The sequence below is a fragment of the Anomalospiza imberbis genome, chromosome 11 (genome assembly GCF_031753505.1).
Source record: "Anomalospiza imberbis isolate Cuckoo-Finch-1a 21T00152 chromosome 11, ASM3175350v1, whole genome shotgun sequence".
NCBI lineage: Eukaryota > Metazoa > Chordata > Aves > Passeriformes > Viduidae > Anomalospiza > Anomalospiza imberbis.
The window spans coordinates 10034754-10054717 of record NC_089691.1 but is presented as its reverse complement, the minus strand read 5'-3'; the positions used below and the strand labels follow the sequence as shown (position 1 = coordinate 10054717).

At 36.5% G+C, this 19964-nt stretch overlaps 1 protein-coding gene across 15 annotated transcripts in view; it reads left to right on the top strand.

Moving 5' to 3' along the window:
• ERC2 (ELKS/RAB6-interacting/CAST family member 2) overlaps window positions 1–19964 on the top strand; it is a 414962-nt gene that overhangs the window by 355218 nt on the left and 39780 nt on the right. For 14 of the 15 annotated variants that reach the window (XM_068201809.1, XM_068201804.1, XM_068201803.1 and 11 more), the window contains one exon: window positions 1917–2072. The exons of the other annotated variant lie outside the window; for it this stretch is intronic. The gene's annotated coding sequence lies outside the window, so the exon portion shown is untranslated. Of the gene's footprint in view, window positions 1–1916; window positions 2073–19964 lie in introns of those variants that run through there. 15 annotated transcript variants of the gene reach the window in all.

The window sequence follows — 19964 nt, the reverse complement described above, 5'->3', positions numbered from 1 at the left end:
TACAGCTAGAAATGGAACAGAGAAGATAATTAAGAAAACAGGGGAGGGAAAGAGACTTCAGAAAGAGGTGATGAAACAGGGACAGAGGCAATGAAGTATGGGAGGAAGCAGAGGAAACAATACTGAAGAAAAGAAGTGGGATAAAGCAAACGTATTACTTGGTCTCCTTTCTTGGATTTAGCAAATAATGTGCATATATGATTTGTTCACAAGTGTGTTAACATTTCTAATGATAGCAACATAGAAGAAAGATGTTTAACAGCTTTTATCAAGGGATTTAATCTGTGGAATCCAAAATGAAGAGGTTTGTAAGTGATCCCTCCATGCAGTATCAGTGTGAGGACTTCAGTTCTGCTGTTCCTTCTCTGTTTGTACTTTAAAATTAATTGAAAGCCTCATTGTTTTGTTTAAACTGTGAAAGCTTCCAAGGTCAATGAGTGAGGTAATTGACCTGCCTGTTGTAGGACAAAAATATGTATGTTAAATTGCATAATTAGTTTTAATTACATAATTATGGTGTTTAATATGGGGGGGTCAAAGGTTACTATTACATTTAGAAGTCATGGCAAGAAACACAAAAATAAGCAACATAGTTTAATTCTGTGTTTCTTTGGGTTTAAAAAAGGGGTCCACTGTGATCTATCTTTGACCTTGGATATTTGATGATTACAGCAAATAATATACTGCTGTTATCCTTTTTGGAATCATAGAGACACCTTTGTAAATGACTAAGTGACTTTACCAAAGACTTCATTTAGGTTCAGAGTACACAAAAGTTAATCAACGGTGGGAACTCAACTGACAGCAATTTAATCTGATTGGGTAAGGTAATTACATGATTACCAGGAGTGTTTATATATGGACAAGGATATTTTTATTGGAAAAAATCCTAATTGCTTTCTTACTGAGAAGAGAAAAAACCAAACAAATTTGTTGTTGCAGGTTAAGAGGACATCCTTCGTTCCTTGAAATAGCTCCTTTTCATATTTTAGTGACAAAATGAATGCATAATTCTTTGCAAATTTGCACTGGGATTGTGTTAGGAGTTCCTCTGTTTCAGAACTTGAAATAATGCCATCAATATCTTGTTTCATTTAAGCAGCTCATTGCTTATATATCAATTGTGTGATAGCCTAGAGATGTCATGATGCTTGTAATTAATTATCTCTTTTAGTGTGTGTAAACACTTGCTTAAATACAGGTTGATTTCACCAAACTTAAACCTAAAGATCCATTATACTAATGGAAATTTCTGAGAAGGAGGGCAGTATTTGTTTTTCCATGATGGTAAAAGAAAAAGAAAAAAGAAGGCACCATGTAAAAGATAGGTAGATAAAAGATGGTGATCCTAAATACTGGAAGAAAAGGTATCATTCAAGTTCTCTGAATGGGCCTTTAGAAAATGCTCTTTCATTCTACATATTGACATAGAAGGGAGTGTTGGGAGATGTATCTTCATTTACAAAACTTTAACCTCTGTGCTTACCTCCTGAAGAGCACTGCAGAGTAGTATCCCAGTTGGCTGATAAATACTGGCTTGTCCCAAAATCTGATTAAGGAATGGGCTGGGCCTGGCCCTGGAATTTTGTAGGGTTGTATCCAAATCTAGATGCCAAAAAATATATATATTGACAATTATAAGAGTAACTTCATATCACACTGGTAACTTTTGAACATATTCTGCCAGTGAAAATGGGATGCAATCTTCTCAAGACTGATTTCTAAGGAATTGAAGAGTTAATGAACTAAATGTTAAATAGGAAATAAATGAATTTTTGAAATTAAATATATGATTATGGAAGGACGTTGAGTGATATATTCCATGTTATAAAAAATACATGTTCTCCCTTTTGCTAATTTTTCCCTTATAAGTGCTTTAGAAAATATTACAATTTTGAATTGTTTTTCTAAACCAGATGATCCAGTCACTGTTGGAGGCACATAGCCACGGCAAAATCTCATGCTGTACATTGATCACCTGTCCAACCTTTGCCTAGAGTGTGATCCCCAGTTCCTTCAAGAGATCCATCTTTACCTGTCTATAAAGAAGAAGAGGAGGAGGGAGACATCTGGGATATTCAAGTATCAAAGTATAACACCAGAGCAGGTTGAATCTTGATTTATATTATTCTTTATATATGTTGCTAGTTTTGACTTGGATATTTGGCTGGATATTTTTTCAGAGATTGTATAGTATGGGTGGAAGTTGCTCCAGTGTTAAAATGTTTTCGTTTGGACTGCTCACTTGCTGAAACTGCACATGCATTTTTCATAGTTTTGTGGTGTGAAATTGAACCCAAATCACTCTGCTATTGAGGAAGTTGGCTAAGACTGAGCACGCCTGGAGTCTGTACCTCTCCCTTGAACATGTGCTGACCACAGAGACTAAAATGTGGCAGCTTCTTTAAAACTGTTCAGTGTACTCTAGCTGGACCATTCTGTATTTAGCACACAACCAAATCCAGGTCCCCAGGCAGCGCAATCGTGTTCATTCACTTGTTAAACTTTCTTCTTACTCTTCCTCTTCCCTTTGCAGGAGAACTTTGATATCCCCAAAAAGCCAAGGTTTCGCTTACTGTCCTAAGGACTGCCCCTTTAGGAGTGTAGCACAGCCCACACACAAACCTGGAATATGTCCAACTTGTTCTTTGAGCAGAATGTGAACCCCTGACCTCCTGGGCCTCCGGCAAGAGTGCTGCCTACTGAGCCACCAATACCCAGGCCATCAATAAGTTTTAAATGCCAGTTGCAGACTTCACAGAGATAATGACTTCAGTGTGTAAAGGTTTTGTTGTGGAGGCTGCAGTCTCACACATGGCGTGACAGAGTAAATATGCTAAAACCATAGAGAGCCCTTGCATAACTTGCCTTGATATAACAGTTTTTTTAATATGTTTCAAGGCACGGAATATTATTTAAAGGGACCCTGTTATGTAGGCTTAGGCCCAAAATGAAGGTATTATGAAAAGAATGTTTAGCAAAACCAGAAATATGTCCATGAAATTGTTGGAGTGGGAATTTCAGGGTAACCTTGCTTGGATTTAAAGTCGCCTGCATGACATTGCACTGTTGTTCTAGGGAATGAGAACCAGCAAATGAAAATACTGTTAAGTGAGAATCAGAAACCGAGCAGAATAAAGATGTTAGAAGGCTATTACTATTTTTATAACTTCTTAAAAATCTTACCTCATCCTGACAAAGATGAGATGAAACTATAACTTCCAATTTAGTGGTCCAAAGCAGCATTATTGACACAGATAAAACCATGTATTTGCATTTTAATAGTATTTTTAACCTGATCATAAGTAATTTCTAGTATTTTAAGTGTTATAAAGGAAAGTGAATATTAAATAAGCTTTCAGATTTTGGCACATTTCAGTTTTATTGACGTTTCCTATTTAAAATTTATCATTAAAAGTATACAAGAGATATGTTGATGTTTGCAAACAAAGTGTTATTTATAGACTTTGCTCAGGAAGGAAAACATGGCCAGATTCAAGCTAAGATTTAGATTGTTGAAAGGCTGTTAGATAAATTGCATGAACCTTCTATGGAGCACAGGCCAGGAACCCAGGACTCCTTTTCCCAGCTGAGTGCCCAAATCACTAGGCTACAAGACTCTTGCTCCCTCTTGTGTTCTTTCTCTGGCCCAATGAATCTTGAATTATTTTCTGTACAATGAGAGAGCTTCAGTGGTAGGACTTTGATATCTCCCTCTCCTTGCCCCAGCATTTACTGCAGCCTGTAGCCAACTGATGGAATGTTCTGCTGAAGGACATTGCTAGGTCCTAGGCTGAGGAAGGAATGGGACCAAGGGATTTGGCTTCTGGGATGAGCAGAGCTGCTGCCAGGCTGGGAATAACTGGTGCTCATGTGCTGTTTTAGAAAGAAATAGCACCTGAAGAATTTGTAGGGAGCCCACCTGGTTGGTGTTTATCAGGCTGGCTTTGAGAGTACCTGGTGGATCAAACTCCTCAGAGCAGCTGTGCAGCTCCCCACAGGATTTGGCATAAACTGAGCCATGAGATGAAGCACCCTGGCTGAGCAGGTAAACTCTGGCCCTGCACAGAGATGCAGCTTCTGGGTCTGGCCTGTGTCACCATCAAAACCTTTATTGCCACCAGAAACATCTCCAGGGTGGGGTACGAGCATCTCCAGGACCATCATTTTGGCTACACGTGTCTAAAGTCTTCTCACTACCCATTTTGAATTCCTACATTTTAGGCTTTTAATTAGTTTAATTTAAGAGCCCTTTTGAATGTAGAACTGAGAGATTTTATGAACCTGTTTTTCAAACAAAAGTTAAGTTTTAAAGAATGTGTTATAATTAGGCAAGATGACAAGAAGAAGTTGTGATTCAAAAGTGCATCAACAGTTATGAACCAGAGACAAACAGTGTGTTTTGAAGCTTAAAAAGTGAAATTGCTTTGAACATATTAATGCTGTTCAGGCAGTACTGTAGAGCAGTGTATATTAGATCTGAGCTTAGGAATAGCCAAATAAATTGACTGCATCACAGTTATAAGACAAAAGTTTGTCAAAATTACTGACTTAATTCCTAGGCTCTTTTTGTTGTCCCATATATATTTTTATGAAGTCCTGCAGTGCAGGCCCTTATTCATGCAAATGTATTTATCTGCCTCAGTGGAATTATTCTGGTGAATAAGTCAATGTCTAAGATCAACTAGGATGAGTCTGGTTTTCTTTTTAATAGAAATGCTAATTTTGAAAATGACATCTGTGCATTATTTTTAGTCTGAAGCCCTACAGACAGTAAAAAATTGGAACTGTAGATTTCCTTGGCAGTTTTTCTATGATTGTTTCTACTTGTTTAAAACACTGGAGAAATAATGTGATTCTTTACACATTACTTTCCTGGTAGTAGATGTATCACCTAGTTTGGTATCCAAATGTGAACTATTTCTGCTTTGTAATATGGTGAATTGGGGGTGGTGGAGGTGAGAATAGACACTTCTATTCATGACAGGTGGTTGGTTTTAAAGACAAGTCTTTTTCTGCCGTGCTAGTATCTATTTTCATTGCAAGAGAACTTTTTATGTAGTAGGAGAACACTGAAGTAGGAAGGATGCAGTCTGTACCCAGTTGTTCATGATTTAGCTGCAGTTCCTTTGGCAGCATTTCTGTTTCCACACACAGGACTTTCACGGTCCCATAATCTGGCTTTAGCAGGGCTACCATTTGCTCAGTGTAACATTAATGTCTCTCCCTTCCCAGTGAACAGAAGTTAAATTGATAAAGACTGTAATCATATTAATGATTCTGTGTGCATTGGTGCAGGGAACTGCTTAGCATGGTGTTGACTTAATTGCTTTAAAGTGGGTGTGAGTTGGTTTGTTAGAGGAGGTCTTTAGGTACCACTGCTATGAATTTGGGATAAATGGCTGAAAAACACACTGTAGTAACCCACATGATGACAGAGACAGGTAGAGAGGACTGGATGAAACTCAGAATGGGAAAATTGAGAAGGAAGGGAGAGGAAATAACATTGTGTCAGAAAGCTATGAGTTGGTGGAGTGGTAAATTTGGGAGGTGAGTAGAGGTCTTAAAAAATGAATAAATTTTGTATAACTATGGATAAACTATATTACAAGACTTTGTTTGACTTTCAATCATTGTAATTTGGGAAGCCCTGCATAAGGCAGTTACAATAACTAAAAGTTGTGATCAGTAAGCATCTTGATGGAGGCAATAGTCAAATGCAAGATCAGCTATAAAAGAACAAGCTAAGAAAAACAGACTTGTAGTTCAAGTCACATGAAAATTGCTATTTCATTTGGGAACAGCATACTTCCAAGATTATAGATCGGAAGGGTAAAAGTAAATCACTGTAAATATGACTCATATGTTAGTGAAAGCCCACATTAAAGACCTTATCCTCCCAGCTATAAAAATAGTTAACTTCGTTCTGAGCTGGTAAAAAAAAAAGTAGTGTGAATGCTGTTGTGTTTTCCCTTGATCAATTTTGCATGAAAACACTTTTAATTTTATTGCATATTTTGTTATTTTTATTTTATAGGAGAGGTTGATATGTGTATGATAAGTAGCAATGATTTCTCAGCCTTAAATCACTTGATATGTTGAGGAGGAAAAGATCTCATGGCATAGTCTTGCTGTCCTCTTTTTAGTGTTGCCACAAAGGAAGAAGATTGTGTACAAATGTCTGAAATTTTTTACATCTACTCTTGGAAATACGGATTTTTCCAAGTTAACAGACTTTTTGATAGAAATTACTGCTTTATCAAACCTGAAACCTCTCTCATGTCAAGGGTAGTTTTAAAAAAAATTCCTTTAGAAAGCTTTAATTTCAAATAGCAAATAAATAATTTATTGGAAATGGAACTGCTCAAAAAGAAACCTTGAGAGAAATCTGCATTACAAAACCCAGAGCCTAATAGTTAGGCATTATCCTTTAAGACATGCGACTTTGGTTCAATTTCCTTTTCTGAATCCAGCTGAATAGAGACTTAAATCCAGTTGAATATCTAATGCATCCAAGGCAACTGTCTTTACCACTGGACTATTGTCTGTAATAGGTTGGGTATCTCTGCTTTTGTGAAAATTGTGAAAGGATTTGTCCTAATACTAACAAGACCTTTCTGAAATCTTCAGAATTCTTATAGGCTGGGAAAGAACCTTTGTGCTTAGCTTTATTCATAACCCCCAGGCTCTGAAGAAATGCCTGTAAAAATCATTATTTTATATATTCATACCAGGCAACATTTGTTAATCTTGACTCTAAACTAAATCTCAATCTCAGACTCCATATAGAACTGTCTTTCCATGCCTCTGGTTATTCCTGTCAGCTGTCTTGGGTTTTTCTGGTTTTCCTATATCCATTCTTTTAACAGTTCAACCAAATCTGCCTGAAAGTAGTACTTGGGTTATAACAATGAATTTAACACCATTTTCCAATATAGCCTTTTGTGTTCTTTGCACACTCAACTTTATTATGGTAAGCTAACTCTGTGGTCACTGCTGAAGTTATTTCTGGTTGAAATATCCACTTAATGAAAGAAAAAAAATTTCCAAAACATGTTGAAAGTAATTTGATGGTGGTTAGGACATTGTTTTGGAGTCTGCAGTCGTGATGGATTCCATGAAACCAGAGGAATCAGGACTGTTTGGTGGCCTGTCAGAGTGTAGGTATTCTTCTGAGATTACCAAAAGGGATCAGTTACCTTGGTAATGTGTCCACCAATATTTATCGTGTCTATTTCTTTACACAGGCTAGCAAACATTCATCATCTGGAAGTGTTGGTCATGATCAACTTGAGCTGAATTTAAATTGATGACCTAAAGGTTAAAGTCTCTGTATTCCATTACCTCTGCCTTGGGCTGTCCAGTCTCCCTACGACTGAGTTTAAAACCACTTTTAGTTTATCAGTGTCTTTGGAGGAAGAGCACTCTTTAGAAGTGCTGATCTACAAATACCATGGATGTCCTGTTAGAAAAAACCCAAACCAAATCAATCTGACTTTTGCAGCTTGTCAGTACCTTCTGAAGAAGGTTCTGAACAAGTATTCAGATGCCGGACTAATAACTTCGCCAGCCTGTTAGATAGCTTTAATCTAGTCATATGGGAACATAATGCAGTGTAGCAGCCCAGTGAAACATGAAACTATGAGAACAGCTGAATAAATTTAAACACATTTTTGAACATTCTAACCTTCGTCATAAAAATCTGATAATGTAGAAGAAAAACTAATAACGCTTGCTTTTGGTTTTGTTATTTTGTACAGTAGTTGAGAAGACAACATTTTTTGTGGCTGCTGACTTGAAAGCAGCGACAATTTCTAGAACTACTTTTTGCCCCATATGAAGTTTATTCTTTCTCACTCATTAAGGAATGAATCTGGTTTCTGTTTTATTCAATACTGTATATACATCTCACCCATAAATATTTAAACTGAGTAAATATAGTATCTTAAACATGGAATATGCTTTCATTCTAAACTGGTGGCTGTGGGGGAGGTAAAAATATTTTATTCAAAGACCAGTGGTTCCGTTGGATGAAGGAAAAAAAAAAGTGTTTTGTGCTTGCTGTAGGGCAGCGAACTTTTTACCAGATTATACCTTTATTGTTATAAAGTTCAGACTATAAAGCATCTGTAGGAAAGGGTTTGCAGATACTCACTTCAAAAACACATGGCTAGTATTCAGCCCCTATATCTGGGGCTAATTTAATTCTTCTTCTCCATTCAAAGTGCCTCTCTCCTGTCTACAAATGCAGAACAGATTCCCGGGTAGTTTTCTTTCTTGGAAGTACCGTCATTTTATTCCTAACTGGGAATAGCGTGAAATGGAAATACATTTATGACTCTACTTAAAAACAAACACCAAAGAAAATAAAAGCAGGGATAATATGAAAGATAGTTCCATAACAAATTGATGCAGAAAAAAGCAGAAATTTGAAGCATATTGAAAAAAAACCCCATTTTCACTGGGAAGATTTCCTTTAGCAAACTGATTTTGGAAACGGTGTGATGTGGCATACCTAGAGTAGTTAATAAATTTTGGCCAAACTGGTGATGCCAATTCATGGTTTTAATGTGATCCAGCAAGCAAAGTCCAACACATGTCTAGGTATGCAGCAGGCCAATATCCTATTCTGAAGATACAATGAAGAGGGTTGCAAAATTAGGGTTTTATTAAACTGAATACAACAAACAGTGGGTATTTGTGCTTTAGACTGTTATGACTGTGTCACTCCTACGTGCATTACCCACTCTTCTTTCATATATATTGTACAGTCAGAAGTGCTAAGGCTTATCAAGGTTGCATCCTGAGTCCTGCTGAGCTTTTCTTGAAAAAGTCATGCTCTTTGTTGTGTTTTGGAGTCAGAGGTTCAAGCTGTTGCTTGTGTAGATGGCAAAGAGGTGGACCAACCTCTTCCATAAAGTCTGAATCCTTTTCTGGGTAATATCTTGTTGAAACATAAACTTTGATTATAAAAGGTGACAAAGAAACTTACAAATGTAGGACTTTGTGTTTACAAAGCAAAATCAGATCAAGCCTCAAACAGAAATGCAAAGTAGATAATATTTTATTATGCATTATAAATATGTAATTAGCTGATCAGCATGAATCTCCTCTGGTGATTTTAATGAGGTGACAGAATTGATTTTAAAGGGGAGAAAAAATCCACCCATTAATTTATTTTTATGTGTGGACCAAGTACCTCAGCTGGACAAGTAGGAAAGACTGTTTTACTAAATTTAGTATTACTTCTAATTTTTCTTTCTTTCAGTGTTTTTTTTTTTTTTCATGTGTAACAGGAACAGGAGGTAGAACAGTATTTTCAACAAGATTCAGTGCCTCTTGTTGACCATTTTATGTTAAACCTATATTTATGGAGCACAAAGGCAAGAGTTTTTTTGATTTAAAAGACAGATTGGGATATGTTAGTTTTGCCTACTGTAATTAGCATGATAAAGACTTTTTTTGATGTAGAGTTTTTTAAACAGCTTGGTTTGGAGCTGCCCTGTCAAGGTCTGCTGGTTGAAGTGTTACAGTAATGAATCCTCAATTGAAAGATGACTTCTTAGGAGTGTGGCTTTGTTCTTCTGTGCAGACTGACAGATACAGAGAGGACAAAACCTTTTTTTTGGTCTTAGATCAATACTGTCATGAACATGCAAATACTTGTGTATGTTACCACAGCTCCCATAGAAGCACCATTCATATGTTGGGTTTTTTCTCCCACTTTGATTATCTGTACTGGCCCACAAATTCAGTCTGTGTTGGCACAGAGCCCTGGAAAATCAAGGCAGACAGAAACTGTCCTGTCATGTCTCTCTGTGCTTTTATTTTCCAGCTCTTCGAACCATCCTTCTGCTGAAATTCTCCACTTCAGCTTTGTGGTTACTCTAAGTACTTCATTTTACTAAATTTGTTAAGTGAATCTAGACTTCTGAGCTCCAAGTACCATTTTCACATGAACATAAACTTTTTTTTTTTCTCTTTGTGGGCATCTTAACTCTGCTGTGCAGAATGAAGTACAGTCCCTTTCTCTGTAGTTGTAATGTACTTCATCAGTTTCCAAAAGACAATAACTTGCTTTATTCCCATTTTATAAGGATTAATTATACTCAGAAAAAGCTCTCAAATAGCAAACAGAAAAGGAAACCAGATGTTGCAGAGTTATTTAACCAGTGTTATTTGCAGACAAATATTTAAGCTATGTGATTTAATTTTTTGTGGAACCTTTAGAAGCTGGCTAGTGAGTGAATAAAACATCCACAGTGTATGTGAAAACATATTTTACCTGATAGTATCATTTTTTCACCTAACTATTACAGGTAAATACTTTTTCAGTTCTTGGCAAGAAATTTATAAAAGTATTTGATTAGAACAGGAACAATCCCCAAGGCATATTGTGTATAGAGTCATAATTTATAAATAGGCTTTTGTTGCATAAAGCACAGTTGTGAATTTCCAACAGTTTCAGTTTTCTGTGCACTATTGAAATGGAGACGTGATAAACCTTTGTGCAAATTTGTTGTTCTTAGAGATGCAGAATCAAATAATGAATCTTTAGAACAAGCAAGTGAATTCATCATCTGAACACAAATATTCATCTATGTTTCAATGAGACCAAGCTCCACTTCTGGAAATGGTGTTTTGCAAAACAGATGAGGGCAATTTCTCTTATAGCAGTGGTTTGTATAGGCAGTTAAAGGCATATTTAAAATTTGGCATATGTTCCTAAAACTGATCTGTTTTAGCTAATTTTCATGTTGTGTAATACCTGTAAGATTTGTAAGACATTGTTCTAAAATATAGAAGCTTCCTGTTCTAGACTTTATAGGCCAAACAAAAATATCACTGTTTTCTTTTTCATCATTTCTATACTCTTGACATCCAAGTAATCCAGAACTGTACTATCTCTCAAAATTTGTCTTCTAGTTTTCCTCTTGAGTACTGAGAGCTTTTTGTCTGCCAACCCCTCCTGTCAAAGACAATCAGCCTCATGTCATTAAGAGAAACTTTTTAAATGAAAAATGTTCCTATATTCCAGTAACTATGCCTCATATTCAACTTTGTCTTCCTAATTCGAGGAAGCACCTTATCCTTATTTTCCCAGGTTTGCTCTTTTAAAATTTTCTTTTCAGGGTTTCAATCTCCTTTCTTAGAGCCTCTAGTGACTCTTCATTCTCTTATCTCCTTTCCCTCTACAGCCTTTTCCAGTTGCAATATTCCTTCCAGGGTTTCAGGCTTGTTTGATTTCTTTTCAATCCAGCCTCTTTTCCCTTCTTTCCTCATTAGTAACCTGCAGGCTCTTCAAACCCTCTTTTTCCAGACCTAAAACCTCACTTTCCCAGGTTACATCATTTCTCCTGCCTCTTCAGCCTGTTCCTACTGATCTCCAGTGGCCACAACTTCTGCCACAGTTGTGTTACAGAAACTTCCACTGTTCTCTTCTGACCTTACAATTTCCTGTTCTTTGGTCTGTGAAAGTGCTCAGCTTGATGGACTTTGTGCTGAACATAATCAGAAGGAAAAAGTATGTAGTATCTGTCATCAGAGATGATAATAATCTGTTCCTATTTTTAAAATACCATTTCCTGTTTATGGAAAGCCATAATTGCTGACAGGTTATTGCAAAGAGGCATCACTCTTAAATATGCATCCATTTTTAGGAAGTTTCTACTTTTTTTTTTTTTTTTTTTACTCTATGCAAGATTGTTTTCTTTATGTAACTATTTCCCTTGTCTAAGTGTAATATTCAGGATGCGATGATAAATGTTTAATGGTTCTTTTAAAACTCTTACATTGTCAGTCTCAAAGTTTAGTGAAACACCAATGTTTTCATTTGATCCCAGCACAGAGGAATGTCCAGCTTTCATCACAACAGGGTTGTTTAGTTCTGTAGAAGTCTAAATACTCTGCCCTTGGGAGATACCTCACTGTCACCTGCTCCTAAATTGAAAATTATGTGTTCAGCTAAAGGTTGTGGGGGAGTGTTTTAAGACTCTTTCTTTTTCTTTATCAGGCATCTTTGATATGGGACAAAATCACTTCACTGTGAAATAAATCAAAGCCTGAGAAGCTATTAAATAACCCTTTAGTTTAAATATATCCAGTTCTAGATAACAAAAAAAAAAAAAAGTTACATCCTGCCCTTGTTCTTTCTTTCTCTATTCAAGATGTGTAGATTTTCAGACAGTTCTATTGGCTACATCATGAGCTTCTAATCACTAGCACTCTTGTTGATGAATAAAATGTAGTGCTAGATAAATTTATTTAGAACACATTTTCAGTGAAAATATTTAGAAACATTTATCTTGAACAAGAGGTATAACCATCAAAGTCACTAAGTTAATGTAATTCAACATAAAATATTATTAGAGCTGAATGTTTCTCATCTTTCCTAAACAATTAACGGAATCAGTTTAACTTATGATGTCAGAAATACCTTAAAACTGTTTCGTGCAAATACAGCCTTGAATTACTTGTGCATTAATAAGAACTGTTGTCATGTTCACCAAGGTGCATTTGGCTTATGCCTAAACAAGAACTTTTTTTTTAATAATGCCCTGTTTATCTTTAAGAAACATAAGATGTAGGGCCAAATCAGATTTTGTTGAAAGGAATGAAGGAATGCATAAATAAGTGTATTAGAACCTAGCTGAACAATATTGTTTTGAATTCTGAAGGATTTTTTTTTTAAATAATGGTTGAGATTAAGAGCAGGTAAGCTCTTCCAGAAGATATGGCTCCATAGAATGAAAAAGGAGCATTAGGCAAATATTACAGAACTGGTAAAAAATTTTGCAGAGAACAAGAGACACAAAGGAGGAAAGAGATGTTGAAGTGTTTTAAATATATTTTCCTAGTCCTTGTACAACCAAGACATCCCAAAATAAAAACCCTACAGAAAGCTCATGCAAGCCTGAGGTATATTGTAACTCTGAAATCTTAATCTATGCATCTTAAAACAGAAAAAATCTTGGAATATTCCACTTAGAAAATATCTTGCAATATTCTGCCTATATCTTGGAATATTCTGCCTAGAGTTAACAAGATAACAAGATAACAAGAGTTTGTTATCTGGGCTCAGAGTTTTCCCATTGGTACAGAACTGTTATTTTTCTGTCTTCCTAATCTGATGGTGCTACGTCCATTTGGCTGGGGAACATTTATCTTTTTAGAAAATACCTGTGACAATTTTTCTGCTTTTCTTCCCCCAGATTTTTTTTCACTTCTAACACTATAAGTACTTCATTGCTTAGACTCTGTTTTTAAAACAGGAAATAATTCTGATGTCAATAGATGCTGCCCTGCTGGCATGGGGCTGTGCATTATTGGTGGCCTTTTTATGTAGCATCAGACATCTAAATCTTAGGTATCTCTTCCTGATACTAGAAAAATGCCAATTAAACAGGTGATGATTGGGGAAGACCTAATTAACAGAGGTCTCATCATGGAACTAAGATAGATATACTGTAGATTTCTTTTTCTGCCTTCCCTCCCCTTCAGATTGCAGACACAGATATAAAACAAATTGTCACAAGGTGAAAAGAATATCCATGGATTTGATAGCCACAGCAGAAGACAATACTCTGTAATTCTGGACAAACTGAAGGGCATTCTTATGTGCCTAGTTAACAGAGCTGCTGTGGATCCGTGTCTTCATGTCTTCTAACAGGAAGTATAAGGAAAAAATCCTATTTAAGGGATTTTTACTTTAGTCTTGATCAAGTATTTGCTACAGGGGCCCAGCAATGAGAAAGTAGCAGAAAAATATGTCTAACTTATCCCATGTTCAAAATACTAGCCAGATAATGAGCAAAGAAGCATAACTTGATATTGTCTTTATATATTATGAATTTATAAAATTAATTATTTTTTAATTTTAAAAATTAATGCAAAAATGTATGTGACATCTATTCCTGTGAGTGCTGTGGACTTTGCTTACTAGCAGGTCTCAGATGATTTTGTGCTACATTGCTTTTTAAATAAAACAAGTGTCTACTCAGCCTACCTACGGACCAAGAGGTCATTTCATTACACAGAACATGAAAAAATATATTTATCTGTGATCCTGACAGTGTAAAGCCATGGGCTGGAGTATGGCTTTACTTTTTTTAAGGCCTGTGTGTTTGTATGTGCACTGAGCAGGGCTGGTGTGTGTTTGTGTGTGTACACAAACATGTTCCTTTGTGTACACATGCCAATTCAACAGGCTTAGACAACACCATGCAAAGAGCTGTCAGAACTCGTTTCCAGGTTCCAATCCTGTTTACAGCCTCTGGGCATTATTTTAATGTAAATAACAAACGGGGAGGGGGGGGAAGGCCAAGATTTCCACTGCGGTTCCTTATTTAGGGCATTTTTCACACTGCTTTATAATATGGTAAATTTATTCCTGTGATGGACAGCACTGCATAGGACATGGCTGACGTGTCAGCTTCCAGTTTGACAGCTGTTGTTTGATTGAATTGGGCTTTCTAAAAGTCTAACCCAAAGCTTTCCCTGTAATGATTTTTGTCAGATATTCAGATTTCCTAGTATTTAATACCTTTTTTTCCTAGTTCGTTTTGACTGTATTTTTATAAGTTTTTTTTCCAGTTTTTACTTTCTGTTATTTATGCAAGTCAGAACTTCAGCACCTCCCCTTATCCTCATATTGAGAGATTTACTATTCCTATAGAGAACTTAGAGTTGTTTTATACATATACACCAGTTTAAGATTTTCTCTGATCACTGAAGCCTTGCATCTTCCAGACAACATTCAACTCCTCACGACCTGACATACAAAATTTCAAGCAGCATTTTGAGTAATGAGTATTTATTCAATACAGAATGATAAGAAATCTTTCATCAGTCAGTCTTCAGCCTTTGCATATTTTAAATAAAATAGTTAATAAAAAGTGAATCTTGCTGATACCTGAAAAAAGGTCTATTTTATATGACCTTGTCCTCCACTGTACATAAGATTTGGTACAAGCCCGTTACAAGATTCCTCATATTGCACATCTTTTAATAAAGAAATATAAATGGAAATTTTAAAGGGCTCTCTAAAGTATCTGTTTCATCAATTAATTAGAACTTATCACCAATGAAAAACTTGATGTATAATTGTTATTTAATATTTATAAATGTATTTGGTACAAAATGCCTATGCGTGAAATGCATTTATATTTATTTAACATTGAGTCTACATTTAGATTGCATTTATTTTAAGATTCAGGAGTAATACAGAGTATAGTAACTGTTTTTTCTTTCAACCAGAAAAAGATGTAAATTGAAGGTGGCAGAGGTTGCCGAATTCCTTAGTTACACTTGCTTATTTATTAAATCCATTCCCAATATGACCTAGAATATGATAGTTAAAAAATAAAAAAATAGTACTTGGCAAATTTAAATTTGTATGAGACCAGGAATGATTATTGTAGCACTGAAACAATGCCATTCACAGAGCCATCTAAGTCCTTTCCTGCTTTTTTGTCATTCACAAGGAAAGCACTTATCTGTTTTCAATTTCTAGTCTGCATTCCTGCTCTGTACCCTCAGTTTGGATACAGAAAGTCTGGGAATATCCAATGGCAAATCTGAAGTTTCTTGAAGCTTACAGATTAATTTTTTAATTCCTCATAAATCAGTTAGTAATTATTAATATTACAGCATGAAACTAAGCATTACGAGAATATCTAAATTATAAAATACAGGAAATTAACTGGTACATGAGTTTCATTCTTTCAGGGTAGAAGGGCATAGCATGACTATCAAAGCTCAGTCATGTATGACTCCCAATGAGCACTGTGCCAAATGCATCAACAGGTAGCTGTGGGTAAAGGACGTTCCTTCAAAAGTTTTAACTTAGCACTACCACCAGATATGTAGTTAATAACAAAAACAGGTGCACAATGATTCTTGGATGCCATAATGAAACTGATATATCTGCAGTGACAGATATCTGTGATGAAGAGATCTGCCGTTGGTGGATTTTTTTCTTTAGTGATCATCTGTATATCTATAGCATCTGGCTGAAGAATAAAGCTCCATGCTTAAAATCCACTCAATATTTTTTATGAAGGTAAAAAAGAGCTATATTTTGCTTTAGTACTTTTTTTAGGAAATACTCTGAAACAGCAAAATTGGTAATTTTCCCTACCTTTTTGGTAAACTGAATAGTTTACAGCAAAAATCTATGACCAGTGTTAGTTTTGTCATCACCAATCCCTGCAGCAAACATACAACAATCCCTGTACAAACATAGAACAAGTTTCTTTTGAAGAAAAATTACTGCTGTGTATATGACATAAGTAATTGCTGGAAAAATCACCGAATTCTTAGTGTTATGGCTTGGATAGGAGTGTGATTTCTTTTATCTCCACAATTCAACTTTCATTTAATGGATATAAAATTCTCTGAATCAGGAACCATGTCCATTCTTATAAATTCTTTGTATTATTACCAGGTAATTTTCAGATGCCAGCTGTATTTCCCAGTCCCTGTGCAAAAGTGTGGTCCCTAACTATACTGTTTTGGGCAGAATTTTGGGGGTACAGAGGGCTGTGTTCAGCGTATGCAAGTTTGTGTTTCTACAGAACACTCTGAAAGTTCTTTCCTTGAGCAGTATTGAACTGCTGACTGCTGATCAGAGGGTCACGTTCATCTCCTGTGTCCTGGAAGTTGTCCAGCTTCCGAGCAGACACTCATAAATTCAAGGAGTCTGTTCTAATTCTGAGAGCAGCTGGAAAGTGCAGTAGCAGATGAGAGTTTGGACTGGCTCATGGGGAAATAAGGTATGCAAAGAACAAACACATTAATTTGAGATTACCTTAGTTAACCAAGTAAGGAAATGTTCCTTGCTCAGTTAGGATTGTCCACAGTGATGAGGGATTTTCCACAGTAAGGGTGACTGCTTTGGCTAATGGGTTCAACCAATGTTAATATCTGGATTTGGGTTGCTTGGGTTCTTTTCTTGGTTAGGGTTTTGTTCTGTGACAATGGTAATTAGCAATTAATTTCATTGAAATAACTGTAGTAAATGACTGTAGAATTGTTAACAAAACTGTTTTAGCAGGTGCTTATATCTAGATTGTGAACCATACAGATGTATTCTTTTCCTAATTGATGTATAAAGCAGATGGATGGATTAATTGAGATGGGATTTTATTTAAAAATTTCCCTATTCTTTAATGATAATTCAGTGCTGCTTTTGGAGAGGGTTTTTTGAGCACTTTGAATTGCTTTCAACTCGTGTTCCTTATTGTCATGGATCAATGTGTTCTGTATTTTACAAATCTCTCTTTATTGGTGGTCATTACAAACTATTTTCAGTTTCTTCTTGTTATGATATGTAACAAATTAGGAAAGTAAGTGCCTTAGGCTAGATGGAAATCTGTAATAAGTCATCATACATACATCATAGAGGCTGTGATCGTGGTTCAGAAACCCTGTGGAAATTCTGGCCTGAAGTATTTTGGGAAATGTTTCCAAAATCTGCTGTGCTCTTTTCTTCTTCCAGATTAGTGGTTTCTCTCAAAATGCAGGTTAACTTTCTAATTATTTTTTCCAGTTCTATGCTAAACTACTCATGTACTTCAAAATTCACTGTGCATAAAAGCAAAGCTTTTATTAGTTACTTGTATAAAAAGATAACAAACAACTAAGCCATGAGATTACAAATACCATCGTGTCATTCCTATTTCCAAAACCAGTCACCCATACAAAAGGTGGTGTGGTGCCAGTTTCAGAGAACCTAACGTGAGGTGCAAACTGCAGAGTCCAGGGGAGCAGGGCTGCAGGGCTCCAGCTTTTCTGGAGCCCAGGAGGTGCCTGCTCTGGGTGATCGCTCCTGGTCACTTCTCTGCTGTCCCCTGAGCAGTGGGAGACACCATGCCCTGTGCTCTGGCTGTGCAGGTGACAGCCCCTGCTCCCTCTCTGTTTCCCAGCACCTGCTGAAGTGCAGGATTCTCCAGGCTGCTGTGCTCAGGAGGAGCTGCACAGTTGCTGGAGCTGCCTTTTGCCCATGGAGCAGCAGCAGGAAAATGCAGGTTCCCCTTTCCCTGGCAGCGCCCCTGCGTGCGAGGCAGGGCTGTGTCCCACAGGAGTGTCAGGAAAGCAGCACCAGTGAAACCATGGAAAGCTAATCATCGAGTTTGCCTGTGCTTCTGAGAGATTGCTTTGTAAGCAGTGTGACATCTTGCTGTGGGTGTTAGAATACTTGTGACATTCTGTAAGCCAAGAGTTCTGTGTGGGTGACACCATGACTAAAATGTTGTACCTCAGCACTGCCCCAATTGCCTGCACAAGTGCCTCTGTGTGTGTGTGGCTTTCAAAGTCTTGTAGAAGAGTGCCTGGGCACACAGATAAGGGAGAAATCTGCTTCCTTTTCCTAGGACTCAGTATTTGTTGCTAGTCTGGTCCTCTGTGTCTTCTAGTGTATAAAAATTATCTTTACCTTAGGATAATTAGGAACATTTTTGTTGAAAATTTGAAATTTGTTTCCAAATAAAAGTTGTGAAGGATGCTATACAGTGTGCAAATTCAGGTCAGACTTGGTGAACAGATGTGCTCTTTCTCTGAAAAAGAGAGTATTTTGAAAAGTTTTAAACATTTTGTTTTGTTCTATAGATGAGGCAAGTTAAGATAAATTCATAGACAAGCACAGCAGGTTTTTTACCAGAGTGTTGAACCTTGTGTGCGCAAATCAGCATATACTTTTGCATTTTTTTTCTCTTATAATATGTCTAACTTTACTGCATGTTTGTGTGAATTTACATACATTTCATATACATATGGTCTGTCATTTAATTCTCCGCTGCGTCATTACACAAGAATGCCAAAGCTGATTCTAATTGTTCAGCAAACTAAAGGAATTTAGGGAGGTTGCCCAGAAATTCAACGTTTCTTAAATAAAATACATATGTATTTTAAACCTTTTAACAGACACGTTCTGTGCCATACCCCCTTTACTAATATTAAAATAAGGCTTATCAGCACAAGCTGCATAAGGTTGTGCTGCTGGAGCCAAATCCTGGGATCAGCATCCAGGCCACGAGCCTGCAATCAGTTACACTTATGTTGAACTTCATGCACATTTGTCATTCTTTTGAAATCAGCAGGATTATTCACCTCCATAAGACAAGTATGTGTGGAACTGATTCCGTGAGCAGACCCTCCATTTTTATTGGCTTTGTTATGAATCTGAGAGCAGGAAGAAAAAAAAAAAAAACAACAATCTGCATTAGGAGCAGAGGATTTAGCTCCCAGGGATCACACTGGAGACAAAACTGTGTCACTCAGGCTGCTGGTGTCAGTGAAAGAGAAAAGGATCACGCAGCTGACACGCTTGGCCAGTGGCGGGAGGTGTGTTCTGGGGATAAAAGAGATTATGAGAACAGGAGAGCAGAAAGTTACTCCATTGGTTCCTTGGCTGAGCTGAACCTTTTGAGCTCCTGTGAAAAATCACAAGCACATCACGAAATGGTAGGAATGGTAAGAAAACAGTAGAAGTCTAGAAGGAAGGATTATAAAGGGTTTTTTTTTTTAAGATGTTAAGTTCATAACATCTGTATCTAGTAAATATTTTGATCCCTGAGTTTCCCAAGCAGTTTAATTGAACCTGCAGAAGGATGTTTTTTGGCTCATCCTAAATGATAACATTAATATAATGTAGGAAACATTTTCTCTTCCCTAGACACTTATATTTTTTCATCATTTCTGGAAGTGCTGTATGCATTTTCAGAGTCACGTGCAGTAGTATTAGAATCTTTTGTTATCTGTGCCAGTATTTAGCAATAAACTTTTAAATGTATATGCAAGTATGATATTAATGATCTAATTTCCTTTGATCCTTGAGGAATTTTTGTTTGCATATTTGGGATTGAGTCTTTTCATAATAACATGCAAACCCTCCCTTCACTGCCCAAATAAAAGTCCAATAGCAGCTCTGAGGAGGTTGGATGGGCTAAATGAAATCTAGTTGCATT